This window comes from Tetrao urogallus (genome assembly GCF_951394365.1).
Source record: "Tetrao urogallus genome assembly, chromosome: 19".
NCBI classification, from domain to species: domain Eukaryota; kingdom Metazoa; phylum Chordata; class Aves; order Galliformes; family Phasianidae; genus Tetrao; species Tetrao urogallus.
Window position 1 is genome coordinate 6,537,440 of NC_136832.1, and position 22,933 is coordinate 6,560,372.

The 22,933-nt window shown below is 41.6% G+C and overlaps 1 protein-coding gene across 2 annotated transcripts in view; it reads right to left on the reverse strand.

Annotated features, from left to right (window-relative positions):
* MED27 (mediator complex subunit 27) overlaps window positions 1-22,933 on the reverse strand; it is a gene marked incomplete at both ends in the record, with an annotated part of 80,295 nt that overhangs the window by 51,630 nt on the left and 5,732 nt on the right. The gene's annotated exons all lie outside the window — the stretch shown is intronic.

A 22,933-nucleotide genomic window follows, 5' to 3' on the forward strand; every position in this document is an offset into this window, starting at 1 on the left:
GCAGCCACAATGCTGTGCCTGTCCTGAAACCACTTTCCAGTGCAACAGGTTCCAAGTCCACCTCGAGACACTTTCAGCTCAAGCTCCTGGCTCTCCCTTTTGAAGGGGAAGGGGAAAACAGCTCAAGATTCAACATGAGACAAACACAATCTTCTTCTTCAGCCAGTCTCTACATCGACATTTTCATCAAACCATCTACAGAATTGTGTTGCTAACAGTGAACTACTGAACAAGTTACCAACACTGATCCCACGACCCACATACAAAAAGATGTACAGTTAGGAAATGATGTCTTACAACATTCAGAACATCAAGCAGCTTTAGGTAGGGTACCAACTGAATGCATGGGAAGCAAAATCTACTGGAAGGTGGCTGTTAACATGAGCAAAGCCACCCAGCCAGCCAATCAGACCCAAATGGCAACGCCTGGAGAAAATGGAGTGCCTTGACATGGTCCTGACTTCCCTGGCACATGCTGTGAGCAGTGGCACAGCACCAAGCACCGCCTTAACAACTCCTCTGAGCCCCATGGATTTTGCTCTGATTTGTTCTTCTACAGATTTCTGAAATGAAAAAATCAATGAGAGCAATGGGCAGTAATCGTTCAACAGGCAATGTATCAAGGTGTCAGGGGCTTAGCTTTCAATCTTCACTCCCAGAACTTGCAGGGAGTGCAATATGTCGGGAATTAAAGGGAAAGACAGCTCTGGCAGAAGACCCTCTGACTCCAGGAACGCACCTTTCCCTCTTGCACCCTACAGCAAGCTGCTCTCCTTCAGCCATTTTGTGCTGTTGACGCCATCAGTTCACTGCACAGAACGACACTGACACATACCTCAAGTAAATAACATCATTCGGCCACTTGCTCCAAGACAGAGGTAATCACAGGTGTTAATCATAAATGAATTTTAAATGTAACCTTTTGAAAAGGTTTCATAACCTAACTGGCCAGCCTGACATTTAGTGGGCAGACATAAGGAAAGTAGGAAGTAAAAATAAATAGATCCTAAGGAACAATTCTGTCCTTGAAGGCTTGCTCCCAGTGGTAAAGCTATTTTTATTAATTATAAGTATTTGTACATAATCTACCTTCGCTTCCAGGAATGCAGATCCAACTGTCAAAATCTATAATGGCCCATTAAATATTTACCAAACCATCCTTATAATGGGAGAAAAGGTCAAAGTTAATAAAACTGACAGGCGGTCCTGTCCAGCTTGATTTATGCATTATTAAAGCATCACAGGCTGCAGTGCACAGAACACACTCCTTTTTGGGGGCAGAGGGGTGTCAACTGAAAAGATGGGGAAATCCTTTCTTAATCATTTCTTCTGAGCAGGAGAAATAAGACTGAAAGCCGCAGTCAAGCGATAAGCCAAAGCAACATCAGCAGCATCAGAAATCCAGGCAGGTGAACTGCACGTCTCTGAGAGCCCAGGACTCAGCTGGGGACCGCAGCATGGTGTCTGCGGATGGGCACGAAAGCCTTCTGCTGCTGTGTTCCCAATGACCTCCCATCTGCTTTTGACTACTGTGTTCATTTAAACAAGCAGACTGGTAAACAGCAAGATCTCTGTCCATAACACAGCTGAACACGTAGTGAACCTGAATACTGGTGCGGCACTGGGTGTACGGGATGCCATTTCTTGGTCAGCCACTGAGGAATTTCCCCATCATTCAGAGGCTTCATTACAGCATGCCTCCACGTCTCTCGGCTGTTGGGAATTCCAGCTGGTTAACAAGAAGCTGGACTCTTTTCTTCATTATGAAATGCTCCTCTAAAATATCAGCAACATTGATTCTTTTCCCCCCAATACACACAAATGAAACAAAATCTATTTCGGAAAACTAAAAACCAACAACGAGAAAAATCAATATACAGCAGTTAGCAGCCAGGATATACATCAGTGCCAACTCGTACAGTTTCACAAGAGCTGATATTTTCCTTAAAACTGTGGTTTCAAATGTGCAAATCCCACATCTTAAAACCAAGAGAGGCTCTCGTTCTCAAGGCTGCTGGAGAACTACTGAAAGCAATACTTCAATACACAGAAAAGCTTTACCTGGAGGAAGATAACACAGAACATGGATTATTTTTAATTTTCCTTATTTGTGAGATTCACATTTTTTTTTTTTCCACACGGCCTACATTTTCAAAAAGAAATGATTCTCACTAATCTTTTACAGGTGCCAAAATGTACGTTTTCAGTGTTTGAGAACGTGAAACCTGAATTCATATAGGAACGTTGCTCAATCTTCCTGACAAAAGTAAAACACATCTCAACAAGTCAGCACTTTGGAGTCTCTTCTCAGTGCTGCAGTTCATTCACTCAACACACCTTTATTTTTAATGTGAGCTATTTAAAGAGAGAAGGTTTATTAGAGAAATACAGATTGGATGGAGTTTCACAGGCACTAATAGTTTAAGTTAATCATGTCATATCTCTTCACTGTGTCCCAATGGCTCTTTTCACACCAGAAACAACACAATCCACTGCCTACAACAATCCAAACAAACAAAAAAAAACAAGAGAAGAACCTCTCTATTCCTCTGGAACACAGCACTGCCTTCTGCAGATCACGGTTAAGATTTGGAGTTGGCAGCACTCATGCTGCAGCCCACGTGGCAGCCGAGGGGCTCAAAGCACAATGATGCATTCAGCTCCTATCATTCAAGCAGATCAAACTGACATCATCTTGATGGAGTATATACATTTTGGTGTGCAGGTTTACTTGTTGTATGTTATGGAAGTACATACATACACAGAGTTAATTCAAAGCTTTTGAAGTTAAAGCTTCACCATTAGAATCACGCTTACACAGTTCATGGGTTGCCAACTTCACCCTAACCCTGACCAACCAAGACATTGCACTCTGCTAACTTACAAGGCCAAGTAAAGGTGCAGAAATTAGGAGGGTGGGTGGGTTATTATAACCTGAAGCACTGACCATATAGACTCCCATACACAATCCATTTTACGTTAGCATTACTCAAAGCTTTCTAAGCACCAGTTGGTCTGTTTTAAGAGATGGAATCAGAAGAATGACTTTTGTGATTGCATTCCCCACGGTGACATTTCTTTCAGACCTTCCCATATTTAGATACAAACCACACACATAGGTGAGAAAAATCTTTTATATCTATATCTACATATATAAGAGAAATAAAATTTGCATCTCTTGGAGCAGTTGGGTTTTATAGAAGTGCCTGACAGACTCTTATCAAAGAATTTTCACTGCAATACTAGCAAATGCATGCACATTTGTTTCCTTTTGAGTTGCATGGTACTTTGCCCCCCATCATTCTATTATTTCTCCTTTGCAGCTAACAAGGGATTTGTTATGATAAAACTCTGGCTGTTCTTTTGAAAAGAGCGATCATCAGGCAGCCAGGACACTCCCACAGTTTCATCTCTGCACACTGAAGTAAGCAAAAGAGGAATTACACTACCTTAATTGTTATTTTTAAGCTCGTCTCAGATAATGAGGCCAGTTTAGAAATTCTCTTTTTTGCCCCAAACAATGTTTGATCATTTTAGAATAGCTGAATTCTCAGCTTGGCCGTAACAGCATCAATAAACCAAAAGAGCAGAGTTTCCAATTTATTTACTCATTGGTTTTCCTCTTGTTGAACTGGGTTGCAGGCTGTTCAATTAATAAGAAAGCTAGATGTTGTGCTTTTGCTCTGCTTTACAACTTAATTAGGACACTTTGTTCTCCTATTTTTAAACATTTATCCCTCCATCACTTCCCAGTTTATGAGATTATTTAAACAACAAACATCTATCCATTAAGGGAACAAGGCCTACCCCCATTTCATTCTTTTTTTTCCAAATCCCACTACAAAAGTTATTCCATCCTTTCCTGATCTCCCTGATCTAACTACAGCGTGAAACTAATGAGCTCGCACTTCTGTTAAAAGCCTCTTGAATGCAACTGATCTTATCTGCATTGCATTGGGATGCACACTGCCAGTGCTGGTCAATAACCATCGGTGGGCAGCGCTCTGCAGACACGACCTTGCTTTTCCTTAGGTCTCTCCTCCCAGGGCTGGGAATTGAAGAACAAGTTCACACATGTATATACTTGATAAAACAGGAGGAAAAGCATCGATACGTTTCCCCGTTGGCCTTAATGCTTTGCCTTCCCTATGTCTTTTATCCTATTGTCTTCGGATTCATACTTTTGCTGAAAGCGCTGTTTTAATTAGCATTAGATTTCAGCCTTAAATTGTGTTCATCCTACACTTTTCTTCCAAAAACATTGAAGTTCTGCTGATGAATGACTGCATCAACATCCCCTCATTCCAATACTGCTTGCAAGCCTTTGGCTTTTAACTATGCAGAGATAGCAAATCTGGCACTTCCAAGGAATTGGTCAAAACTTCAGCATCTGCATCCTCACTGCCAATACAATCATCTGCACTGTTCAAAGCCTCTACAACAGGCACTCCTCCTCTTCCCAGTTCTTTTTTTTTTTTTTAATTCATTTTTTTAAGTGTTTTAGAATTTATTAAATAGTTACATACTCATACTTACTGGTTAACATCAGCACAAAGCAACTCTGTGCAGCCAGTAGGCTTCAAAAAGGCAATCATAATCCAGGGCTACAGAGTGCACTGCCTTGTTTATCTCTTCTGAGGAGATAAATATTTTATGCTAAAAATGCCTATTAAAATGTTCAGGTGTTCTGAAGGATATGAATGAAAGTGCTGATTCCAGATGACAGTGTTTCCTGCAATAAATATAATTCAGTGGAAATAAACTGGCATTCCATTGGATGCGGGGCTACAACCTGTACACATAAAAGCATCCCCAGAAGTGGGATGGAATTATTACATTGCATTCTGCATCTAAACAGCAAAATAAAAACACAGACAGCAACAAAGAGCAGCAATTTCAGGTAACCCTGAGCCCAAGGCAGTAGTTGGGACAGAGGCAGTCACAGTCAATGATGCAGAAGTGAAGTCACATCACTTGATACGTTCACACTGCACGTTTACTTTGTGGACTTCATTAGTCACAAGAAGTAAGAAGTGCCCTGGACCAATATTCAACAGAAAACCTCAATTCTTCTTTGAGAAAAGGATTCTCCTTGCATTGGGCAAACAATCCGTAGCAGGGACTCAAGGCTGAATAAGGATTCCATTCTTATCTTCCCTAGTGCTCCCTTAAAAACCACCAGAACTCTGAACTGGAGACACTGCTGTTGTGCTGGGCTTATTATTTTCTAAAGCCCCAGACTAAATCTTTTGTGCCGGGGGCTCAGGTGGCAGCTATGACAGGATAAAGAGCAGCATGCTGCCTTGCTGACAGGTGATGCTCAGGTGCTTAAATAAGAAATGTGAAGGTACTTGGAAATTAAGTGGTAGAATGAAGGGCTGGAATCAGCTACAGAAAGCCCCTTCAAATTGCCTACCCGCATGCCACAGGTTGCAGCACTGTGGTTGAGCTTTGCTACTATAGCAAACAAACTACTTGGAATAAAGAAATAGATGTTCTCCTTTAATAAAATGTCTCCAGTGTGCAACTTATGCAAACCCAACCAGGCCAAGGTGTGCAGCCAGGCACAGGTAAAGAAGGCAGCCAAAAACACGAGTGAGCTCCTCCTGAAGAAGCTTCACTGACCAATTTCTCCAGCTGAAACAATATTACATGATAGCTAGGAACTGTAAATTACAAGATTTTTGTGTGCTTTTTTCTATTTTAATTTTTCAGAATAGCTCTTTGTGAATTACAACATGGACTTCCAAAATAAAACACCCGATTTGAGCAAAATTAACATTCTGCATTTAATAAGGACCTTTATATGGGAAGCTGGATAATCACACATCTGCAGTCCTTCAAAGGAAATCATCCTACCCTGCAGTGCTGGAAACCTCCACGTACTTTTCAACATTAATTTGTGCAACGTATTATTAAAAACAGCAAAATACAAACAAAATTTAAGATGTTAAACCCCCAGCTTCAGTAATTTTTGAATGTCTGTACTTCAAAGGATCAACCCGTGATCAATGAAAAATTCCAGTTTGGAAAAATCAGGTTAAGAGAAATGTCTAGCAGGATTTAAAAAAATAAAAAATACAAATAGGCATTTATCAAAATGTTGGCCAAATTATTTCTTTAGACTTCAAGGAGTTAAGTTATGAATGTTTTCAGGAATGAACAAAGAATCTATCAGGTTTGATGGATAAAAATGTAGCTTTTAACTAAGACTGAAAAAAACTGAAGAGTGGCAACATTTTCCCCCAGAATAATGTGCTTCCTCTGCTTTTTCTCAGCACAGTGCACATAAATCAAAGAAATGTTAAAGAGGCCCATACATCACCGGCTGGCATTTCTAAACTATTTCCAAAATCTGTAATAGTCAAGAGGACGGAATATATAGAAGTGTGACCAGAAAAGTTACTGAAGGAAAAAAAGGCACTTCTACCATCCCAGCAGGGTTAATTAAGGTTGGAACAACCCTCCTGATGGTGCTGTTCTAAATACTAAACCACACCAATCCTGATGGTGCACGGTTATGAGAAGCAAACAAGACCAAATATTAGCCAATACAGAAAGAACGTGGACTGGAGCAAGACGCCTGTTCCATGATTAAGCACACGGCTCTGAAAACAGATGAAGCAAATGATCTAATAAGGCTCAGAGCACAGGCAAAGGCAAGGCTGATTCTGCAGCTGCCAGAAGAGCCCCCAAAATATCAATAACTGCAGCGCTCAGCTGCGTATCCATCGCATTTTCACACCCTGACATCTGAGCCTACAACAGACTTATACAGATGAGGTTTTCCTCAACAACTTTTACAAATGAGAATCTCATCTCCTCCTCTGAAAGGAAAGGCATGGATTATGGAAAGTTTATCCGTCCATCTGTTGAAGATGTCACACTCTGACTAGAGAGTGCAAAAAGCAGAGAGCTGTTTTACAACCAAATCCAAAACTTACTGTAGTCAGAACTAGTGTAAATGCCATATGCTTTGCAAAAACACCTCTTCTGATATGCTTTTTTTTTTTTTAAACCACAGCACAAAGAGTTCAAAAGCTGCTGTAATCTTTATTTCTGAAAATAGACTACGTATCCTCATCTTCCACACTCGGGCAAGCCAACTGAGCAGAAAAACAAGGAAATACTACAGCATGCAATGAAAGCTAGAACAGATGAGCTCCCCTGCAAGAAGGGCAGTTTTAAGGATGGCAGCAGCTTACAGAGCCCTGAGTAGGGCCTGGAGGGGCTGGGTGCTGGGATGCAGCACAGAGCAGTTCTGCAGCTTTCTCTGCCCATAGGGAAGGTTTCCACCAGGATTGTTTCAGATGAAGCCAGTGGGGACCTCAGAAAGTTCTTTAGGATTAAAACAAATGGAATATACCTCATATTATTTTCATGGGAGTTTGTAATGATATTGTAATTAACTCAATCACACCACAAAATTAATCGCCTTTAAAATGCTCCCAGTCATTCATTACAGTCCTAATTAAAATTCTCTTCTGGTGCTGAGCCAGTAAGAAGTACGAAACCCTTTGCTAACTACCCATACATGTCTGCTATTATCCAATCTCTTCAGCATACTATCAGTTTCCACTGCTCAGCCAATGGTTTGTTTTTCTTTTTCAAAAGAAAGAACGTATCAAAGACAGCAATAAAAACAGTCAAGACAGCCTTCAACACCTGCACCAGCACACCAGCTCACTACAGCTACCCAGTTTATTTCTAGTTTCTCTGCAACAGTTCGGGACTTCTACAATAGCAGATGCCTTTCCTCCCACACATCAATTAATTTGCAAATGCACTCAGGTTGTAGAAATAATGAAGTGCTGAATGCTTTCCTATTGGCAAGGCTTGCTGTCAGGAGGTGGATGCTGTAGGCGAGGTGCTAAAATGCGCTGCTGCTGTATGCGTGCCAAAGGAAAGACACGTCACGTGAAACTTGGTTGACAGCTAATGGGGCACATCAGTTATTTTATTTACCCCTCTCTCACTGCCACCAAAAGGAAGCATTTCTCTCCGGACAGCTTTGCATTGTATTTATTTAGATGTCTATAACATATCCTTTTATTGTGAGATCTGAGCTTTTGCACTGACCGATTAAACATTTCATACTTAACGGCTGATGTACAGGAGGAGAGAAGCCGTGTTCTTTTAATCCATTACAGACTGTTAAGGCCCCAAAGAAAGCATTCAGTAACGAGGCAATACCTTTGCTCGTGCTCAGCACTGACTTCCACTGCACACCTCTTTCCAAGGGACCTCCAGTCAGCACCATCCATCGGATCGCAGGGATGCATAACAGTTACCCAGCACCCATTTTCATGCAAAAATGGTATCTGTGGTATTACACACAATGCCCACACTCATCTTCTCAGATGTCTTGTATGATATTCTCCTGCTTTATCCGATTTCTTTGGAAAGATTAAGTTCACCTTCACAATTCTTATTCCGCTCCTGTTGGGTGTGGATCTGAGCAAGCTCAGACCTTAAGAGCCCTGAATGATTTACCACTTGTACACCTAAAGTAGAGCTCCTATAGACCATAACAGCTGACAGATGCACCACGGCTCTTCAAAGCTGCCCAAAGTGGCTTTAAGTTGGGCTGTGAGCAAGCTTAAAGTTAAAATCTTTACCCCCCCTCCCCCCCTTACACTTCTATCACTTAAAATAAAGGAGCACATCACCATTAATTGCTGTCTTGATCAGCCACTAATTGGCACTGAAGCACATCCTACTAGCTGCGTGTTGAAAGTTAAGTCAAAACCTGAGATTCCAAACCTTCAAATTGAGTTCTGTGCTCTGGAGGACAGTTTGTTCTCACGGATACAGACCCTTCTCATTTTATGTCTCAGATCAGATGGAACACAGTCACTGAGCCCAGGAGAGACAAAAGAAAAGGCACATGATGGTTAAGAGCCTGGACAGCCGGAGTCAGTTCTTGGCACAAGCTTCTGAGGAAATACTAAGTGAACTTAACAGAACCTTTGCGAGTACTCAGCCTTGCTTCATACCCATTGTAAGCTATTCTGTCCTGAAAATATAGCCAACATAGCTAAAAAACCCAATACATGCACTCACCTCTGAAGTCCTCCAAGGCACAATCTCATACCATCCCTCCCCCACGTTCCAGTGCTTACTACCACAAGTGTTTAAACCAAACACCTCAGCTGCAGCTTGAACAGAATTTCTATTTTTAATTACTTTTTTTCTTTTGGTCTTTTCTTGCTAAAACAAAGAACCCTCTTATGTCTCCCCCAGCAGTAAAGACACAAAACAAGCCAGACATCCATTACCTTTTATGAGTAATAGAAATTCAACTTGTTTGATCATACAGAGGGAGTGCAGGAATCCAAATGCTTTTGATCAGTTCTCATGTCGCCCAACCAGAGAGCCCAGATTTAACAGGCTCTGAACAAAATGGTAACAAAACAGTTTTGCAATTAAAGTAAGGCTTAAAACCTTTTTCAAGCCTTAATAACTGAATATGTTATTAGTAAAGGTACTAACAAGTAAGGAAATTTGCTGTTAAAAATAGATGATTTCCTGCTTTTAAAATACATGATTTTCAGGCTGACCTTGTAGCTTTTAAATTTTTATAGCATCTTCACTTCCAATTTGAGATTTTCATACGGGGCAGGCAAGCCTTCTTATGTTCTTTATTAAATGCAAGACACCTCCTTGGCATGATCTGCAATATTAATAATATAACAGTACCAATTTCAGGAGCAGCAATGTAGCATCAGCGCATGCATACCTACATGAATGGAAATTTAACCATGTATATCATGGGAATCTGTCATACATCACTGAAAAAAAACCCACAAGTCTAAGATAGATCAAATCTAATCTGAGGTTTTCTCTTTTGCCATACAAATGCATGACCTTGTCATGCTTCACAAGGTAACACCAATGTGTCTGATGCAAGAAAACATATGCTTCTCCTTACTGGGTTCAAAACAGGAGTAGAGAGGAGAGAGGATGATACTCAGGGCCAAGCCTGAGTTTTGAAGAGCAGACTTGCAGCTGTCAGTGTACTCAGCACAAACACCCCTCACCAACAAGCTCTGCAACGTTCACACAACTAAATGCCCAGCAGAATTTGAAATGTTATCTTTCGGACACAATAAAAACCAGCAATTTCTAGTTTAGCTAGAAATTTGCTCTGCTGTTATCAGGGCTTTAAGACAGAGGCATTTTTTCCAAGTTGCCACGGGAAAGAATTAAAACAGTGGGTAAACCTGAATGATTAGTTTTTATGGACTTCAAAAGAGGTTGGCATGCTTTTGACTCTTCACGGATCAGCAGCCTTGCAGGCACTCCTCACTAACCTAATTAACACTGAACTCTCCACCATGGAGCCCAGACATTTCAGCTCTGCACTGAGCTCTGGACATACCTTATTTCTATACCCTGAATATCGCTAAGAAAATCTCACAATATCAAAACCTAACATTCCACCAGTGCCCCAGTTGAAGGCACCACCTAAGCAGCCCTCTCACTGCTATGTACACTTCATCAATAATGAAGTAAAAATTGCTAATGTTATTCTATTGCTTCAGGTGACCATCATAAATAAAAAGCATAATAAATTAGTAAGCATGCTATCTACATCCCCTTCAAAGCTTATTTTTATCAAGTCAACATTCTGGCAACATCGAACAACTGACAATTCATTCAACTGCAAGCCTTTGCCCGAGTCGTTAAAGAAAATAAAAGAGCAAGTAAAGCTTATAAATGGTGCTGAGAGCTGAAGGCTCGCTTCTGGCATGCTAAGCAAACAGGAGCAGTCAAAAGCCACGGAGCAGTTTGTAATTTATACTATTGAGCCTAATGTTTGGACAGTAAGGAAACAGATGGCTCTGCGATTGGGGGATTGCTTCACGAGAGCCATCAGCACGGGGACACCGCAGCGATGTAGCAGCATTGGTTTGTCCGGTTGTTGCAACAGTCACTGCAAACTGAATTGCTTGGTTCTGGATATTTAGAAAAGAAAAAAATATATATTTATTAGTTCAGTAAGCTTGTACTCCTCGGTAAGACCGTGATTTAGTTCAGTTTTTCTTGCACAGTTCTGTGCAAATATATGCACGCAAACTGCCCAGCACCAGCAGCATTCCTCCTCCTGTCCTGTCCCCCTCCCCATAATCCCACATTACTCAGAATGGCTGTCAGCTACTCAGTTCTGCTTTAAATAAAAGTGCACTGAGCAAGAGCTGCATAACGAAGGCTCACAACCACAGAGCTGGTACAGCCCACAATTGGGCAGCATCACCAAGCTGTGGGGTTTTCAATTTCTGTTCTTCTTTCTGGCAGACCTGAACTAGGTAGAACAAAACCAGCATTTGCCAAGGGAGGTTTCCAGCCTCTGGAGCAGATAAACAGCTGGTTTTGGGTAGAAATAACACTCCAGACCTGAGGACACGCTCAGAGCCAACCAACTCACAGCATGGGCAGCTCTCCCAGCCAGCCTGCAGCAGTCAGAGGGCAGAAATGCAGCAGCAGCAGCAGGACACCAATCAGCAAGAAAGCCAACCAGTTTAATTTCCATCAAAGGACAAAGATGAATAGATTACAAAGAAAAATACATTAATCACAAAACTTTCCATAGTCCACATCTTCTGAGATACAGAGGGGAAGGCATAAACTGGGCAGCATTCTGAAAGGAGTCAGCATTAAAGCACAGCTGACAGCACTTCTGTCTAGTTTGTAGAAGAAGCATGAAGGCACAAGTTTGTTACTGCTCTCCGTCAGCAACCACAATGATTATTCCTTAAAGTAACTCATCTTGAGGAATTCAGCACACATTTCTCTTTGGGAGCTGATCACACAACAAGCATTAGAACAGAACCTGCAGAGCAATGCCCAGCACACAGTCACAGCACTATGCCTACCATAACAGCTGCCACCAGCACTGCTCCCCTCAAGAAAGCTAGGGATTATGTTTGATTAAGTACCTGTTTTGCTCAAATACTCAAATTTTTCTTTCCTTTTTCTAATTTTATGTTGGCAAACGACAGCTCTTACGTTAAATCGTTTTCATTCACAACAGCATCCTGCTGGCAGGACTACCAAACTCAGGAAAGAACTCTGTGATTTGGAGGGAAAACAAGCAAAAAGCATAAACTGCAATCAGCGTTGTACTATCATGTTCTTAGTGATCATGTGCTGCTTTTTCTCTTTTTCTTTAAACCTTGCAAGCTTCCTTCCACAAAGCAGCATTCCCTTATAACCTGATGACTTCCCGAAATCTGGGAGCTTCATGAATAGATGTATGCCTGTTTTCAACCTCTTTGAAGTCCTCAGTCCAGCCAAGCCACATCCTTCAGCTGCTGCTGTATGCCAGTACCTATTTCTAAGGCAGGTCATGGATGCTTGCACAAAAGATCCTTGATTCCCAATACGTACAGGAATGACTGCATGTTACAAGGTAGCATGTATGAAAATGCACTAAGGACAGTACTTTGTGAGCCAAAATAGACTCTTGGAGTTCTACAACAAATAACCTCCATACATTGGTTAATATCCTCCCCAGCTGATACTTTTGAGAAGTATTTTTTTCTAAGGAACATCTTTCAACCTAAGAAAACCCTCACTGTGGCAACACAACTGGTATATCATCAGATACGCAACGCAGTATCCCCTGATGCAGGAAAAGTTCCCCTGCCATTCACATCTATTCCTCTTTAACACCTTTTCTCCTCTGTTACTCTATGAAAGACCCACACAGAAGAGTAGGCTTATCTGCACAGGAACATAAATCATCACGAAGGATGAAAACCTCTAAGAATCACAAACATGTTCTGGTTTATCAAACTAAATCACCTTTTCCTCCATCAATTCCTCTTCATATCAGATTCTTTTGGCATTGTATCCAAACCCCTCGATGTCCCACATCCCTGCTTTTACTTTGTGCAGGCTGCTATGGCAAAGCAGTCATCTTGTTTGTGCTGCTGCAAAACTTAACAAGAAATGTATTCATGTCTCAATGCAGGTCTTCCATGCCTTTTACATGGAAATCTGGCTTTGAAACCTTTCCCAAGCAGTATTCCAAACCTGCCTTGCCATTATGGCAAGTAATACTATGTAATACCAACGATGTAATACCAGGCTGTGACACAAACGGATGTTCCTCTGATTCCTCACAATCGAACGCCTCCACTCTCTATTCCACCTGTGCATTCTGAAGGGACAATGTCATCTCCTGGATGAATTCACACTGACAACTATGTTGCAGTTTTCTTCACAGCACTCCTCTACAAGAAAGGGATTTGTTTCTTCCATTTACACGGATTGTAGCGCTCCTTCCATCTGCTTCCCATCCTCCAGAAGGAAGGGATCAGTTTGGAGGACAGCAACTAACCAGCTCCCTCATTGACAAGACAAAGCAGGCTCCCTGACCTGTGCCCTTTACGTATTGATGCTCAAGCTGAGTAAATTAAGGCGTACAGGGGGAAAATCAAAGAGCATCAGAAGCAGGTATAGGACTCAGAAAAGCATAGCAGCAATTTTGTATCTTCTTCAATCTTCCTGAAATGTGATTACAGTTGACCTTTAAATCTAGTGGATCAACCAATCAATTCTGCTGAACAACCCCGTAGATGTGATCTAAGAGCATCTCCTTACTTAAACAAAAAAAAAAAAAGGAACTTTTAGTGGTTGCCTGGCATAGTCATTTTATTTCGCTGTAAAAGTTACTAAGATTTGTCTCAATTGATTTTACTTGCAAGAAAAACACAACATCAGAAACTGCAGCATCAGCAGACACTAAAGGTCTTTGCCTCTCACAGGATGAATGCAATATCAATAGTTATTAGGATGTATTCATACAAGGTACACAAGAGGGATGGAGAGAAGATGCCAGTAATCTCAGTTAATCCTGACACAACCCCAAGTCAGGTTCCTTAGACTGTGGGAAAAAAGACTCAAGGAAAGCGATAAACGTTCCGAAGTATTTACCAGGCAAAACGCTGAACCTGGAATGGAAAACATATTTAACAGCTCTTTAAGTAGCAAAGCTTTCGAGTCATGCTAGATGTCAGGTTTTATTTCAGCTAATAAAATGTGCCTTAGCAGATAACCCAAGAGAGCTTTGGGAAGGTACTGGTCTGCAGCAGGCTCACAAGTGAGATTGCAACCAGCAGCACCCTGCTCCTCTCACAGCAGTCCATCTGATTACTCCAAGTACTCATTCTGGAGCAGAAATATTTGACAGATGAGAAAACAAAGCCATGCACAATGAAGGGAGCTGTGAAATCCATCCAGCAAGCTACAAAGAAAGGCAAGGACAAGTCCAGTTCTTCCCATGCCATTAGCAGCACTGCTGCTCTTGAAACCATCACTCTTCCCATCAGGAATCACACACCATCTTAACACCATCTTAACACATGTGTGTTCACACTGCCCACTAGACAGCAAATTCTTCCATGCAGAAAGTTCCTAACTGCACTCCACGTTAGGATCTCACGGCAGAGCTTGCCCATCAGTTCTGAGATCTCCAAGGTTTCTACACTCAGCTCTGGGAAATGCCCTCCCTCCCCCCATGCAGCCCAACCCCGGGGGGGGGAAGAGGGAGGGCACAAGGGAAAAAAGGCACCGAGTAAACTGAAAATGTGACATATCTGAAAATATGAGATCTGACTCCAGCGTAAGACTGAAGCATAAGGCGAGCCAGAGAACTTGCTAAGGCTGAGTGCACAGACAACTGCAGCAAAATCTCTAAATAGAACCCAGCTGAAAGCATATGGGTAGGGCAGGGAACATTAGAATGAAAACCTAAGCGATGGCAAAACACACAGCAATGTTTTTTTTCTTAAAAGTCATGCAGGGACAGAAACATTATCCAACCACAGTAAGAGATAACCCTGGGAGGAGAGAGAAGCTATTGCTCTTTGAATACAGCTTCTGTGATGTAAAAATGGCATCTTCTCTGAATGAAGAAATATTTTAACACAAAGAAAAGCCAGCTTCTGAACCAAGGCCCAACCCAGTAACACTGCTGTAGCTGAGAATGTCATGATTTCCATCAAAAAAAACCACGTTTTGCAGAGATCTGGAACAGCTGTTTCAAATTGAATTAGACTAAAACTGGAAACAAGCTGTCAAGACCTCAAAATATATATTTTCTTACATAGGAGAATGTCTTTGATTCAGCTGTTTTATCGTGGTGGTCAGCCAAAAGAGGGAAGTCAAGTCACACCCTCAGACTCCAAACGCCATTGCAAAGAGGCTCCTTTTAAAACTGAGTTGCTCTTTATGGAGATTTATTCCTTTGAGCGTTTGGAATAGGAAAATGTCAAACAGCTCATATCACAGATTCCTGAATATTTTCAAACCATGGGCAGCTTCAAACAGTTTAAAAGCTACCGGAGGACTCTTTCTGCTCTAGTCCACAGTCATGGGGCTTTTCACTAGCAGTAATAGGATGCTGCAATAAGGAAAATAGAATAAACTGCTGTTGACACGAGAAGATTAACATAATTCACTTGAACCCAACTTTTGTGAATAATTGCACATGGGCACAGTTTTTTTTTTCATGCCTGCTGATCCTGGGAGGCTTTCAGTGAGTATTTTCAACATCAATTTCCACAGGAATTGCAGTTTCATATAATGAGAAGTAAACACATCTATTTTAGAATATGCTGTAAAATGTCACATCTAGATATAATTAATTTGTGTCTAATAGCCCACAAAACATATAGAGCACCTATAACACTATGTCACTGCCAGTTACAGAAGCTTGGAGAATTCAAACACAACAGGCAAATTAATCAAGCCTGGTGGGGGCTTTCAATACAACTTCCTTCTGAAGCATAAATCTGAATATCAAAGACCACTTTGACTTCATCACATGCTGTAAGATGTAGCTTCCTAGACTTGGCTTTCCAACCAAAACTGAAGTAATACTGAAAATATCCTTAGCATTTCAGCATGCTCATCACTTTTAGTACAGCGATGTACACTAATTCCACCCAATAAGGATCTCAGTTATTACTACCAGCTTGTCAGTACACGTCCTTTTGAAGAGCAGCTATCTGGGAGCAAGCCAATTATCAGCATGTATTAGAAAAAAAGCACGCTCTAAGAAATGCATTTTTAGCTAAGACACCAGGCAAGCACCCAGCTACAGCCACAAGCCATTTCAGCTTGCCAACCTGCCTTGCTTTAGGCGTCCAACTCAAGAACCTACAGCCGCAGCAAATCCAGCGGTGCACTGGAGCCTGACTGAACCTCACTCTCAGCCAAGAACCTCACAACAGAGCACAACAAGGGAACACTGCTCAGCACACAGAGCCTTTTGATCCTTCTGCGAAAACATCAAGAAGGTAGAAGACGAGCAGCCGGTACAGTCAATCAGCTTTCAGTAAATCTTTCATTAATCCAGAGGACAGCCTTTTCTAGGCATACCGTACCTGAACAAATGTCAGTGGCTCCAACATTTTATTCAGTTTTGTTTCCTGTGCAAATGGAAGCCTTACAGCCAGGACATTTAAAAAGAGATAAAATAAATTGCTACACGCTTGGGCTAATCTTACACTGACACAGAAGCTGATAACATGTACTGATAAGCTCTCTCCATCTTCAGGACTATACAACTCTGATTTAAATGCCAGCTTATGCCAATGAGAGGTATCAGATCCCAAAGGAGTTAGGAACAGCAGCTCACAGTCTCACATCCATATTCTCATGTACCTTCCAGTCTCTGTCTCCCAGCCCCGAAGTGCCCTGCTGTGGCACCACATGAAGTTCTACAAGGTTAAGGGATGCTGCCATAACCACAGAACAAGCCTGGTGGTAGTTCCTAGGCTACAATGCCAACCACCACATTCAGAGTATTGTTTTTCCACATTCCTACTCACAGCCAACTAATGATAGAAGAATGTAATTACAGCAGGAAAAAAAATAAAAATAAAAATCAAGCTCATTTCTCAAGAGGGAGCACTTTACAACAGAAGTGAAGTTGGCTGCCTTATCAGGAGTCACTCAGCAGAGCTCTTTCACAAAGCAGCACAGCAGCCTGATGCACAAAACTGAAGCATCCCTCACAGCTGGGTCAAGTATCTGACCAGATTCGAAACAAGTTCACCTGCAAAAGCAGACAACTGTTTTTCAGGGATCACCACGGACTCCTTGGGTGACACATCTCCAATGTTGGCAGTCCAGTAGTAACTCCTGAAAAAAAAAATTGCTGCCAATTTTGCCAAATGTACATTTTCATCAGGTGGTATCCGAATTGCACTGATTATGCACAGCTCCTTCCACAGACCAACATCACATTTATTTGCTTTCAGGTGGCTTCCATGTTCTGTAGCCCAGTTATTTGCAGTACCTGATTAAGATGCAGCAATGAGCATCGCTTGTGTGGAATTCAAAGAGCTAAGTCACTCTGTGAACTTTTTGAGGGGACCAATTTTAGTAACTCTGAAAGAGAAATCCGAAGGAGATTAGAGAGGTGAGGGCAGTCCTACATAACAAAATAAATAAATAACAGACACACCAAAAGATCTGACAACAATAATGGAGAGCAACAGGGTGATATCATTAAAATTCCTGTTTTGCTTGATTTCCTTCAGAAGCTATGAAAAAAAAAAAAAGTGTTTCCATATAAAGAACACCAACAGGATGTTTATCAGCTCTATCAGTTATTTTATATTAGTGCTCATATCTCTTGAATACCCTTCATATGAAGGTCCCCAAGTACTTTATGAACGTCTTTAATTTAACTCAGAAGCTTCCTTAGGGAGATGAGGACCCCAATATGGTTACGGCTCCTACCTGTGGGCTGCGATGCAGCATGCCACAACCACCACCACTTCTCCCACACAACAAAACCCTGCACACCCCTGGCTCAGAGGAACCACAAGTAATGGGGGCACACCTCAAGAAATTCTCCAGTCAAATCACTGGCAAATTGGACTGTTTTAGGCAGCATTAGATTATGGTTTTCTGAGATAATTTAAGCCAATCAAGTCTTTGAGCAAATACGTAAAAAGGTGGGGGGGGGGGGGTGAAAAAGGATAAAAAGCCTCAACATTTCACATATGATAAAATCTGTTCATTGGGAGGTTTTTGTGCAATCTGTTTGTTGGGACAATTAGAGGGACTGGAATTTGTGCCGCCCAGAGGAGGGCAGGCAGGTTTCAGCAGCAGCGAGTTGGTCAGAGCTATGGGGAGGGCTCACAACCAAATTCAGAGCAGTGCTAGCTCTAAGGGATGTTTACAATGCTCCTCTTCTTCTGCAGTCCAACATATTCTTCACTTAATCCCGATACAACATGGAGTGACACTTGGTTGTATTTCTCAACTTCTAAACGTAAAGTCTTTTATTCCAATCTTATGTTTGTACCATGATATTCACCTATATGCTGCACTGATGTGCCTGTGCATGGCTTATTTCTATTGGAAGTCTGTTATTAATACTAGAAATGCAGTTTTAACCTGTTTGTTTGATGACAGCATCACAGAGCTCAGAAGGGAAACGCAATCTCTGCTTTGCACATCAGGCATCTCAGTCACAACTCAGTCACCCAATGGGAATGGGCTGAAGAGCTTCTGCAGAGGGAAAAGCAGCCATGGGAGCAAGAGCTGTGAGTGGGCAGCAGAGTTTTGGTTAAAATAAAGCAGCATCAATCATTTCCATCCTGAAATAGGCTAACAGCTAGAACATTAATACTTAGCAAAGAAACAGGAGAAAAATACTCATTAGCAAATAAACGTGTTGCAAAGCATTAAATAATTCCCACCAGCTGACAAGGGAGCTGTGATTGATAATAGTGTGTACTGATATATCACTTCCCATAATTAGGGAAAGTGAGACCAGTACTGCTTACAGCATTATTTTGATTAGAGCCTTGAAAAATACACTGAATAACAACAAGCACCAGGCACAATAGCCAAACACCTTATCATACTCTCAGGATGTTTCAGATGTGAAACAAAGGATTGTAGCTGTACAGAGTAAGGAAGGCAAATTCCACACATATAAATCTTACCCTACCATGGCAGCCTAGCATCAATTATAACAGTTATAAGTCTGGGAAGATCACAGGCACAGGCTGTCAAAACTATACAGCAAAACAAGCCAGAATCAACGGCTAATCATGTCTTTCTTTTGAAGTGACAAATAAGTGATTGCCACTCTTCTCTTCCTGAAGTAACAAAACTAATGTCACTCAATCTACTGAAATGCCCATGAAGTCCAAATAACCTGCTCCTAAAAAGGAGATGGGTGCAACAGCGTTAGCCACCATCAGCGCTCCCAGTCGCAGCCTTGGGAAGCATTTCTGGGCACAATCAAACCTAGAGGCAGTTCTTACATTCATAACCTTTCCCAGTGTTTTTTCCATACATATTTTGCACACCGCCTCAATTTTCCACTCTCATTTTTTCTGTTTGCTGAAAATCAATTCTGCAATAATAAAATTTAATATTAATCAAGCAGAGAACTGGCTAATAATTAAGAACCGCGGCAGCTGGAGACCAAGAGGTAACCACCTGTTGCCTTGTCATTTAAAAATAAAGAATAAAAAAATCATTAAGGCAATTGTCAATAACAAAGGCATTTCACCAAAACATTTGCCTAAAATTGCATGAAATTAAAAGCCCATAAATGGCATCCATTCCTCCAGAGGGACAGGCAGCCATTAGTCACTAATCGTACAACACTTGGCATCCACTACATCTCTGCCCAAAGAACCCAATGCACTCGAGACACATTTAGACCAGAATCTCCCAAGAAGTAGGTTAAATATTATTATTCAATTCTAAACATAAGAAAAATGGGGGACAGAAAAAATAAAATAAAATCACTCATCGTGCTCAAGATCACAATAAAAATTAATAAGGAAGGCAAGAGTAGAACCCAAGCAGCCCAGCTCCTATTTTGTGCTCTGTACAGGGAAACCCCAGGACATCACCAGGACGTGCATGGTGCATTTCTCCAGCACCAGGAATACAAACACCAATGGCTTATCCATGCTACAGGCAATCCAGAGGAGCCCCTGCATTCCAGTCCCTCTATGACGCACCGATTTTGCACCCACAAAGCAAATTGAGATGTGCAGCACTAACATCGTTGTAGGGAAAATGTATAACCAGCTGTTCTGTTTCAACTCGAATCTTATTCTTTCCATTTCAGTCCCTCTGTAAGCAAACCAAGGGATTCTGCTTTTCCCCGAGTTGGTTCTTCACAGCTCGCACTCACTGAGAGCTGAGGTGCAGCACACAGCCTGCTGCTCCCCCCCAGCACACAGGTGCTCTTCAGAAGTAACCTCGGGAAGCCGTGGCTGAGAAGAGGATGCAGTCACTGCGACACCACGCATTTGTCACTGCTGTTACAGCACGCTTGGAAACAACTCCCAGTTTGGGTGGATGGAATCTCAGCAGAAAAAGCGGAGCCTTCATACAATGCTGTGTCAGAACATCACAACGCTGGGTTTTTTTAGCACAAAGTCCTGAAGGACAAAACCTTGGCTGTCTGCCTGAACTCCCACCCAACTGCCAGCACAGTAACTCAGTTACACTGTCCATGCTACTGTAAAACTACATTAAATTCACAATGTTTGAGAGCATCCAGAAATGAAAATTAATGTTCCTCGGAACGAGCGCTTCATTTTACAATCAGGAAGAACAAAAAGAAAAGACATTGCTTCAACGGTGTTCCTTTAGTATTATAGTTAGCATTTAATGGCATTTATTGTCATTAAGCTCAATATTTGTGTCTAATCAATACTAAGCTACCAAGTGCAGCCCAGCAAGTCTGGAATTTCTCTACAGGCTCTATTGATTTTTCTTCTTTTTTTTTGAGATCTACAGCAAACACAATTTATACCAATAATCTATCAGAGAACATATCAAGATAATTTAATGAACAAAAACTGCATGTTCCTTTTTTCTTTTGTCATGTGACTGAAAATCATTTTAACTCATTAACGGTAATTATCTCAACAGTTGAATTTTAAATTCACCAGGAAGCTACTAAATAACAAACTGAAATCCAAATATCTTCAAAATGTATTTTAAGATGCACACAAACAGCAATATCTTTATTCAGGTTTGTCTTTACCAGTGCACAACTTTCAAATAAACTGATGACAACTGCTCACTTCTGCACTCTTGCAGCTTTTACAGCATCTCTGGTAAGTCTGTGGAAGTTTCCATCCCGTGTCACAATGATAACATCCAATAGCAAACCTTCCATTCAAATACATCTATGGACATTGGTGCAAATTCCTGAAGTGCTGGAATGTAAGAAGAGCAAATAGAAAGAAGCACCATCAGTGGTGCTGCCAACAACGGACTTCAATGAAGTTAAAGTCAAGGACAAATCTTAACATAACATGAACTGTTCACACGACCACAGCTCTATCATTTCCCTTAGTTGTGCTACTGTTAATAATACGCCTTGGGAGTGTGAAACCACATCCCACCAAGAGAAAATAAAGACAAGATGCAGGAGATCTTCTGCAGTGGTCAGGACACTGCTAATGCTGCAGTTACTCAGCAGCTCAGAGAAGACTTGGTTTGCTGCTGTACAGCAAGCTCAGAGTTTTGTAATGCTGGTAGAAAGAGCAATTCTGGGGAGTTGGGCAGCTGATTCATTTTGAGTATTCACTTCAAATAATTAAAGAAACCAACAAAGCAACTAATCTACACTATTGATACAAATGCTGAACGTGAACTACTTGGCAGCACCTCCTAAGAGAGGGGGAACCTGCCCTGTAGAACACCCGCCCAGCTCGGTGAGCACAGAGCATGCTGTACATCTGCTGTTCCACTGCAGTCAAAGGGAATGAACACCTGAACAGACAATGCCTGGGGCACGCACAGGGTGAGGGGATACAAATGCTCTGCCAAGGGCAAAGAGGGTGAACAAGCATACACCACAGGCAATAAATAACCTCGTCAAAGCAGCAGACAAAGTTCTTCCCATACTGAAAGCATGAGTTCAAACTCCTGGATTCCAAAACTCTGCACCTACCCTAACTGCTAGCATTACTGCAGCTGGATCAGACAGCCACAGCAGCACAAGCTCATTAAGTGTTTTATATTTGGGCTACATACATTATATTGCTTTAATCCCAACATCAATAATTACGCTCCTGCCCAGAAAACCCTTCATTTCCCTTATAATTTCCCTTGACTTCTATCAGAATGGCAGAAGGACGCAGCTGGCAACAAAAGTCAGCATCAGCACGCAGGGCAGTAGAGTAAGCAGGACCAGGGCTCACACCAGCCAGGATCCCTTCCCACTGCCACCTCAGGCATAACTCACAGCACAGAACTCCTTCGTCATGATACCATACAGAACAACAGCTCCATTCTGTCTCATCTCACATTGTATCTTCAGCATCAGAGGGCACATAAAGATCCTTCTGAGCAACAGTACCTCAACCACGATGAAGAAAATGTCATTTCTTAAATAAAACTGTAGAGGAGAAAAACAAATAAATCTATGAAGGCCTGTTCCAAACCTACTATGTGCTTCTGCACACCCTACAGCCGCAGTAACTTACCTGCATGACTTCTACAAAAGCAAAGACAAAACCACTTAGCTCTTGCACTAAGATCACTTTAAACTTTCCATGTTTATGTCAGCACTGGTTTTTAAGCTCTGTTAAACACCTGGAAAAGGAAAGTTGTACATCTGTTTGTATGTGTACTTAAAGCACTTCACAAGCTGTTGAGTTCCCCAACAGCTGCTTCTATTACACGAATGACTTCACCATCTGCAAAACTATTGGATAAACTACAGTAAGTAAATATCAGGATAGCAGGTGCTAATAAATAATGAGAGCTGCCAGGACAACACAGTTCTGTAAGGAAAAGGTCTGTGAACATCATTTTCACCACAGCTCCCAACGCAGCTACTTAATTCCAAAAGCTTGGCCATGCATCCCACACCCAGCCAACAACAGGTATTCATTTGACCCCACATCAAAACAAAGCTTTT